Source organism: Hesperophylax consimilis, chromosome 11 (assembly GCF_061612785.1).
Source record: "Hesperophylax consimilis isolate HC1 chromosome 11, BYU_Hcon_1.0, whole genome shotgun sequence".
NCBI classification, from domain to species: domain Eukaryota; kingdom Metazoa; phylum Arthropoda; class Insecta; order Trichoptera; family Limnephilidae; genus Hesperophylax; species Hesperophylax consimilis.
In genome coordinates, this window is record NC_142846.1 from 5,463,790 (window position 1) to 5,474,423 (window position 10,634).

Consider the following 10,634-nt stretch of genomic DNA (forward strand, 5'->3'; position numbering starts at 1 on the left):
TGCGGGGAAACGGCGTGATGGTTAGTTAGTTAGTTAGTTTACCTTACAAAATATTTTAGACTGATCTGAATTATTCAAAAATGTAACCAATGGATCACGTAGCAGTTTCACGGTCTGTTTACTCCTCGCGGAAACATTGGTCGTAAATTCTCAGAATTAGCATTCTTTATTCCCAGGGGTAGGTTTTACTTGGAACATCCCCTTCTCTGTAAGAAATTTCAAAGTAAGGGAGAAGGATTAAGCCAAAGTAATCCAAGTAATTCGGGATATCGACACCGTTTCACCCATTATCTAAATTAGTTTCGTGGAGACTTAAATCAGGAGTACTATAGGTAATTTTATATATCCAGGACCATTGACATTACATTTTTTTTTGTAATATATATTTTTTTTTAAATATAAGTGATTAAATAAAATTACATGTTTTAAAACATTATTTGCTAAAGTGTGCCGCACTGGATACTTTTTTACCAGTGCTGAGCCCCCATTTTACAATTTAATAATATTCAATAAAAAAATGTTATATTGCCTTTTCCGTTTTTTTATCCATCTTTTAATTCTGTGTTGGGCCTACGGCAATAACGATACTCTATATATGTAGACGTAGACGAGCTGTAGAAATGTCAAAGTGGAAAGCCAAAAGCACGTCAATTGTATTGCTTTCAATTTCGTCGTTTTAGTCAACGTATGTAGTCGTGTGCCACCTCTTAGTAAATTAAATTAAAAAATACAAAAATGTTTGCGGATGTGTACACATATATACACATTATTTTACTATTATAAAAAATATGATTGATTCGGTTTCGATTTCGATTTTCGATATTTCCCAAAGATATTTAGCGCCAACGGAGAAAGTGAGATAGTGAAGTAGCTACACATAAGTGTAAGAAGGACAATCTAATACCAGTAGGTCGTCTCATAAGTATTCCGTATTCATCTTGTAGAGTAAGCGGATCTTGTTATCTCAGTCACACACGTGATTTAGAATGTACTATTCGACGCAGATACGAAAACACAGTCGTCTGCTACCGTTTATTTCGTTCATACGCGTATATTCTTTGAATCTTTATCTATATCATACACAAACAACGTTTGAATTGAGAATTTATTGGAAAAATTTGAGTATTTCTTACATGCCACATTTTATCTCGAGTTTGTGAGATGATAGCAAGTCTAGTTGTATTGTAAGGTCATTGGCCTTAGGCACTTAGGGAATCGGTCAGTCGCTGAGTTCAACTCAGGCATCGTACTATCAATTCCTAGACTGGCGAAGTCCTCCATCACGACACAAGCAACTAGGTGGTAGTAGGAGATTTTCAAATATTGTCAGGTTATTCGTAACCCAAAAATGTTTGCCTTTTTAAAAAAATATTACGAAATTAAAAATATAAATCTCTTTACTTCACATTACGCACGATAGAAACATAATCATTTTCCGTTCTCGGTTTTTGTAAATTATCAAGCTCTTATTTTTTTTGTACCATTTTTTGGTAAAAAATAATAAAACATTTTATTTTTTCATGGGTAGTCATATTCTCATTTTATTTTAAAGGCAGCTTAGAAGAAAGTGGTTAAACTTGCTAAAGTGATTTATGTACTAATACCGTTGCCAGCGCGGATTTTAATACATGTTACGTTACGGCCGTTAGAACTATAACGAATAACGTAATAAGGTAATTCTGGATAATACCGTCGTTACAGCGTTGGAGTTACAGTTTAAATATCGTGGAAATGCTAAACATACATTTTTTATGTGAAAAACTGCTTAAAGACCACACGTTGTAGGTGCTTATGAGAATAAATGTCAAATTCAAAATGTGTTGCAATGTAAGATACCTTTCGACGCCCCTGTGGTCTAGGGGTAAGGTTCATGACTAGCAATCTGGAGCTTGAGGGTTCAAACCCCGGCGTGCGCATGTAAAATTTACATGATTCACAATTATTCACAGTTATTCACAATTTCACATGATTCACAGTTATTTCACAATTTACTTATTTAAAATAATATACAGTATACTAGCGCTACGTTCCAGAGTGGAGATACTCTCAGTGTCGCCCTGGTGTCAAGACAATTGAAACATTGTTTAGGACGAGCACAGAATTCTCATACGCTCTGAGCTCGCTGCTCCCGTTATATTGAGCCGTCTTATAATTGAGTTAATACTTTGAGACATACGAAAATATTGAGTTCTTACAGTGGCTCCAACTCTTAATAAAATGAGTCATGACCAATCGCTTCTTGAAACGCTATTCTTCTTTATCTATTTTCAATATTGTATCTTTTCTTTATGTGAATGCTTTATTTAGTTTTATAATGAATATTGTGAAACTGACCTTCTGACATATGGTTTTGGCAGTTTAGCGGGGGTTTGTCATGAAAAGTAAAAAATAAATTTATACAAATTTTCATTTACCATTTAACTGTGGGCAATCTAACCTACCCTTATTTTTGAGTAATTTAGTCATCGGGATTTTCACCCGGTACTCTTACTTAAACTTATAATAAATTGTATGACAAAATGAGTACAATTAATAATAACGACATTATTATCTCACTTGTTCTGGTGATAGCTTTCAATAAATAATTATAAGATTTAATGAAAATTTATGAATAAAAAATCTTAGTTCTCAGAAAAAAAACTTCTGTAATCCATTTCTACGGATTCATTAAAAAACCATTACATCAATACAAAACTTTTTATACGCAATTTTAGGAAGATTTCCGAGAAAATATTTTAAGGTTTTGGATGTAATATTACCATTTTTAATATCTTTATTAAATCTTTTTCCAAGTCCATTTTATTTATTAAATTATTTTTGAAGTCTTAACGTATTTTTGTATTTTGAATTCGGTTAAGCTTTTAATTCATTGTTGAATTAAAGCTGTTTAGAATTTTTTAATGTTATACCTATCAATGTAATATATCACTGAAGAAGGAGATAATTCTTATAAGTCTAAACGAAACATGAAACAAAACAAGACACAGAAAATAAACAAATTAAGATAACGATCACATCTAGGAATTGTACCCAGGATCACTCGTATTACCGGGACAACGTCTTAACCACACAATCGTGACCAAGTTATTAAACGTCATATTTCAAATTCAGAATCAACCATTTCATCTTGCAACTATTTTTTGCAGCCACCTTTTTAAGTGATCAAAACGTTCTATCCGAGACACTATCTAGGTTTGTGACCTAGATAGTGTCTCGGATAAACATATCCGATTTTTATTCATATGGGACTCTATTGACTTTTTTTTAATATAAAAATAAAAAAAACTAGGTCCCAATGGTCAAGTGGTTAAAACGCTGTGCCGGTAAGATAAAATATCCTGTGTTCGATTCCTAGTTGTGACCGTTATCATTTTATTGTCTGTGTCTTGTTCTGTTTTATGTTTCGTTTACATTTATTAGTATTATCTTCTTCTTCAATGACACGATAAAGCTGATCAATTTGTTTAAAAATTAAATGAATATTACCAAATACACCGATAGTGTACAAAAATTATAAATTCGGGAGCAATTAAAAAAAAGTTAATCTTGTCGATTAAGGTATTTTTCTGGTTTTATAATATCACATAAAACTTTATTTTCTAATTAAATCCTCTTTAAAGATTTTCCACACGTGAAGGAATAATATTATTGTGTTAATACAAATAAGCTGTTGATTCATTGCTTCTGATTGTTGACATACCATTGCAACCTTGTTGTTAAGATAACATTATTGAACAGAAAAGCCACAAGTTATAAATATGCTCTCTAATATTATATGTTCTTAGAATATATCAGTTGAGAAAAGTAAACACATTATATGTAATCTCATTGGCAGAGCGGTAAGCTCATTAGCCTAGATCGTTATAGATCATTAGAGATCAATGCCAATTAAGGCCAACATACGTAATGCACTTGAACCAAGTTTCAAAGTTGAAGATACACACAGTAAATGACTAAAATTTAGTATTAAGATATCACCCGTAGGGATGCAAACATAAATTAATGACGCCACAAACAAAAAATGCAATGAGCATGACGCACTGCTCATATAATGCAGTAATAAACTAAACTAGCTGGTAAAAACCCGCTTCGCAGGGTAACTATTATGTAAAAACTTCAATTGTTTTATTTGAGTATAATAGGTGGCAGCACTTACGTTTATATTTACTACGAGGATGGAGTATATACCACAGACGTTAGCTTATTAATTATATAAATAAGTTTATTCAGAGGCGTCCTATAGAACTAATAACGGCAACAAAGCGTGCTGGGTTGTTGAAATAATCAACTTTGACGGAAACACGTGGCAACGCAAATCAAGTAAACAACCTAGGAAGGCAATATCCCGCATTAAGTAGAGTCGTGGAATTTCGTGATCCAAATATTTTGCCGAACGGGCCTTAACCCTCGATCACTCACGCTATTTTTAGCCTCGTGAGCACTCGTGGGGAGTTGTGGCCACCCCGCATACTCAAAGTAAATTTTTATACATGTAGTTTTTTTTTTTTTAATATTAACTCCACACAGGAAGCTCTGAAGAAAATAATTTCCCTTAGGGCCTATGTCATCTTTGGGGATGCTGTGTGGAGGGTCTTTTTGTGGAGAGGAAGGAGTGAACATGGGTCTTGAAGAGTCCCATGTTGTAGGAGGGAGGAAACACAGAGGCCGGCAGCTCGTTCCACAGCCGAGCTGTTGAACTTAAGAACGAATCGTATAAGCGACCCGTTCTCAAACGGACCGCCCGTTTGTTGAGTTGAGGATTTTTCTCAGATATTTTGGGAATCCAGATCGGTGCTGCCAAATTCAACCATGGTGTGCACATGAACTTGTACACTGTTAGAGTTGACTGAAACCACTGTTAGAGTTAACTGAAACCGGCCATTACTTTGGATTTGTTCCTGAAGTCCTGGGTAGACCCACAACTCACAGAGCTCGGCTAATTACAGAAGCAATCGAAATTTACAAAAATCCCATTAATATTAATAGATACGAAGGAGCTAAGCTCAATAGTTTTTGGTATCCGGTAATTGACTGCTAAACCAAGCTAAAAGCAGAAAACCATTTTAACTTTTACTGGCTCTTAGAGTAGTGAGCTGGCAACACGGTATCGCACAGACGTACTTTACACATCTGCCCTGATGTTGGACACTGTAACGTTGGCTAAAGAAGGAGTTAGCGCAACGCGGCATAACACCCCAAAAACAAATAACAAAATAACTGTTAGAGTGGTGTACTTTTAAAGTATTTGCGGGATAAATGGGATGGAGATCTAGGATTTCGGGTGAGTTTAAGAGAGACAGATTGCGTGTTGATGAATACTAAGCCTATGGCAACATTTTTTGTTGCTTTCAATTTTTTATAGAAGGCACTTCTAGTGGTCAATCATTCAATGTGTACAGTGGATGGTGATGATGTTGACGTATCTACAGTGTCTGTTCTTGGTTAGCAGGTAAAGAAACAAATTATTTTAAGAAAAGAGTGTTAATTTAAATTTAATAACCATTATGATTAGAATATAAGTTTAGTGGAATGAGTCCAAAAATGAAGAGATCCAGAATTTCGCAGAAAGTTATACTTATACAAGATTGTAGCTGCTGCGTGGACAGATAATCCAGTTTCCATCCAGAAATCGTGGGTTGAATTCCTAAGCCGTGTCCTCCATCATCGTACAACAACATTTTACGCTTAAAATAATATTTATAGTGAAAATTGTGAGGTTATTTGCAACCTCGAAATACATTTACCAATACCATTTCAGTCGCTGTGATGACTGTAATAGAGTACTTAGCTATTGATTATCATTTCAGATTTTCACGGATTACTCTAATTTATATATGTTATTTTACCATTCGTTTTCTTTTTTAAAAAAAAGATGCATTGCATTTTATGTAAAAGCCTTTTGGGCGCGTAAATAAAATAAATAAATAGTAATTAGTCGTCAACATGATTGAAATTCCACACATTTTTAAATGATTTTGCACAAACAATAGTTATGGAATGTTTCTTTTAAAACACGCAAAATTTTATGAAAGTAAGTATCCAATTTAAACCTTTTTCCACATTATTTCACATAAGTTCCATATTCTAATAATATACAAAATTCGGTTCCATGATAACTCAACACAGTGACAATTCAACACACTTTTAAAAAGTGATATTAAGTCATTAGAAACGATGAAAAAATTATTTATTTTAACCCAACCTAACCTAACCTAACCTAACCTACTTAACCCAGTTAATAAAGTTTTTGTTTCATCACTTTCCATGACTTTATATAACTTTTTAAAGATGTGATGAATTATCATTGTTATGATTTATTCGGTCATCACAAAATACATATGCATATAAACCAATCTGAAAATGAATGTGACACACTGAAAAACCTAAAATTATAATGCTGTTATATTTATAACTGCCTCGAATAAACAAAATATTTGTTAATTGAATAATTTCAGTGGAATTCCAACATGAAATGAGAGTTTCTAACATATAAATAAACACAAGAAATTAACCTATAATAAATACATATAATTTGTTCAATTTACCTATGCAATGTCCATAAATTGCGTAAAAAACATCCCCATCTGCAATGAAATAAAAAAAATATATACATAATCTTAGAGTTACTGTGGATTTTTAAGTTAAAATGAAGTAATATGAGCTGTAATGTCACTTATATATTATTATCATGCTGAATAGAAACCTAATTTCGCTTCATTTGCAATATTAAATTCATTTGTGACAATCTGTCAGTTTGAATTTCATGTAGCTAATGTCACGGTCTGGTTTGTGGTTAAGATTGCTTCAGAAAAATGATAACAGTAAAACCAAGTTATAAAATAGTCCTGGAGAGAGGTCGCACATATTTCATCAATGAAAAATCTTCCTTCTGGCTCGTCTTGTATGAAAACGAAAAAGACGGAAGGTACTCAAAAGATGCCGTCGACCTTTCTCTGGGACCATTATGGAGATTGTGGGATTTAAGTTAATTTTTATATAGTACTCGTAGAACCTTGTAATTGATGTTAATAATACATATTTTTTATTTATTTTCATGTACAGTATAGCCAAAATAAAATCAATTACAGATTGGCTTTTTGTGACTGTACCTTCTTCTAATAAAACAATATAATAAAAAGATTAAACTATTAGTTTAAAGTAAGAAAAACATACATTTTTTTGAGTTTATTCTTGTGTGATTGAAGGTTTCGTATTAAGACATTATATCATATTATAATAAATATAAGGCGAGAGGTAATATGAATTAAGTTTAATACAGAATTATATGAAACTACAACAATAAAAACTCAATCAAGGTCCCCTTTAATTCATGTAGGCTAAATATAAGAATAATTAAAAAAAAACTTTTTTTTCCAATGTGAATAACTTTAGTCACAGTTTTCATGTATTGGTAATCATTTGAAGATAGAATGAACATAAAACAAGTTCAATTTATAACAGAATGATAAATAAATACTATAGATAAAATAAATGAACCAAATTGATGCAATAAAAAAAGATTTATCAGCCAATATAATATACGGGTGTGCGTTGTAATAATAACATGTGTGTTAACAAGTTCGGAGAGCTCATTACTTTGGATAAGCCAATCATACAGCATACCACAAAAAGAGAAAATACCATTGATGTATTTTTAGTCTATGGAAAATACCATAAATTGCTCAAATAGTAAAATAACATTTCCTGTTTCTTTCCACATAATGATATTTTAAGACATAAGCAATATAAGGACAATATGATTCAATTTATGAAAACAGAGTTCCTCTATAAAAGTGTTCAAAGTGGTGTAAAAAATAAACACGAATTCAAAACTTATAATCCAACCATTGACCGTTGAAAAGAATTAAAAACGACACGTTCTAGTATTAAAAAAAATAGTGACCGAATATAAGATTATGTTGAAAAACAGATGTGAATAAAGGCATACGTGATGAATAACATATAAATTATCTGAATATTATTAAATTAGCATCATTCAGGAGGAAAAACCCCTTTGAGATGCATACTGTGGATAGAATATCAAATGAAGTCAGTGAAATATGTGTAGGTCATATTCGGGTTGCGGCAAATGGAGACAACGCCAAATTCTCTAATATTAATAATAATAATAATAATAAGTGTTTCTTTTTTTTTGTGTAACAAATAGATATAATGATATTCTCACTGGGATCTCCCGTGCTGAGGATTTCATTTACATATTATGTATAATTTAATTATAAGAAAATTAATATTACATCAAAGTTACAAATAAATTTAATTATGAACAAATATCATGCAATATAATATATATATATATATATATATTTTTAATAATTTTAAAATAAGTAAGATGTTTTTGATATATATGAAGTTTTTTTTGGTATAGTTATATATATGAAATGTTTTTTGGTATAGTTCAGTTGATTCTCTTTTAGTTTGTGTTTGATTTCAGTAAATTTTCTATTTCAGATCTTCCTATATTAAGTATCCAGCTTTTTATTTCAGATTTAAATGTTAAAGTGTTGTGGTTTTTGAGTGTGAGTGGTATTTTGTTGTAGAGTTTAATACTATGATATAAGAAGCTTTTTTTGCCCAAAAGTTGTGTTAGTAATTATTTGTTGGATAAGTTTTTGACCATGAGATCTAGTGTTTCTATTGTACGTGTTTGTTGTTATTTCTTGTGTTTTGTACTTATGAATGTAAATGAGTATAGTTTGAGAATATAGTTGTTTAATTGACATGATGTTAAGATTGGTGAAGATTTCGTTAGTGCTAGTTCTTACAGGAACTTTCAGTATAATTTTCAACATGGCTTTTTGAGATATAATTAGTGGATTTAGTATATTTTTATTTGCACTGTCCCATCCGATAATACCGTATTCTAACAGTGATTGGCAGAGAGCCATGTAGATTTTGATTAAGTCTTTTTTAATGAGCACATTCCTGATAGTTTTGAAAAAATAACTTAGTTTTTTAATTTTATTATCTAAATAGCTAATGTGATATAATAATATAATATTAGATTATTAGTGACAAAATAAATGTGTGTGTTGCGTCTACCGAAGGTACAATACATATTATATTGACAAAATGATCGACCATTGATAAAATCCGTCATCTACGGTCAGTTAGCGATATTTGCGAGCACGGTTTAAATATGATTCTGGCAGTCTGTAGACAAAAGTCTCTGCTTTTAGCCCGGCCTCTAAAGTGTCAGATAAATGTCGTTCGTTATGCAAAAGAACTGGCTTATTAAAAGTGAACTAACTAAGCTCAAAGGATTAAAAAAAAATCATGTACAGGATCCATAGACTTAATTAGTTCATCTTAGATGCGATAAATTGATTATGTTGCAGCTTCGAGAAACAAAAGATGTTAGTTATGACTAGAGACACCCATTGATAGGATTAACGATATTTTCACGAATTAAAGCGATAAATGGTGTTTTTAGCGATAAATAAAAAGATTTTTCTAGTCGCTCAAATCTTGTATTGACAGATCGTAGAACGAACATGACACACAATACTGTAGAAACATGTGCCATGTTGAGTTTCAATCAATAATACAATAAACATGTATCAAATGATTTTGCTAATTTAATTGTTTTTCCCCTCTTGCCGACTCCCATTCCTTGACGTTATCCTATTTAGCTATAAACGCTATGAAAAAGCAAAATTAAAGCTATAAAAACTATTTTTTCAATAATTAATGGTACATTTTTTTTAAATTAAAGATATGATTGGGTTTCTCTAGTTATGACTAATGACCTACTGAACTAATTATATCACTTTTTAGTGCCAAAATAACATTTCGTACATGTGTGCCAAAATATATTAAAGGTATTATTTCAATTCTCCATTGTCAATTTAATAGTATTTTTAACATTAACGTAACTGTCTGACATTTATGAATGTCAATTTACAGAGAGATGCGCAAGTATTACCAAAATATATCAATTTATTATTTATTACATTATCAATATCGGTCTGCTATCAACAGCGTGACCGTGCTCAGAAAATCTGCGTTAGATCCTATGGCACTGTATCTATTGGAAGTTGCCACATTATTTGGTACTACTACTAGGTAACGGTATCGAAAGTTATAACAAACCTGAATTATGATCCTTTTGAATTTTCCATCTATACAAAACATTAACACCAAAATTTTTCACTATAATATTAATTGAATCATATAAAAATGAAACACCATACCACCGTGTATACTATTTTTCATAAATAATAATCTGTATGTTCCAAAACCAATGGTTTCTTTGTCACGATAATGAAAATGAACTATATTATTAGGAAATTTAAATTTTCCATAAATGTGTAATGTTTAACTAAGGTTTGTTCTTACTCCCGTTTTTATTCTATTTTTGTAAGACAATATTATTTTAGTAAAGGTCCTACATATAACTCGAAGAAATATGCTTCAATCATTAATTGCGATGTAAGTGTAAAATATGGGAAACATTTCATTCTAAAACAAATGTAGAAATAGAAAATAACTTCATAATAATCATTATTTGATAATTTGTATGGGCCAATTTTGTTGAAAATCTCGTAGGTAAAAAAATAATTGATTTATAATATTTTTTTCTTGTAGTAAATTTTTTATGTATTTTATAATAATGA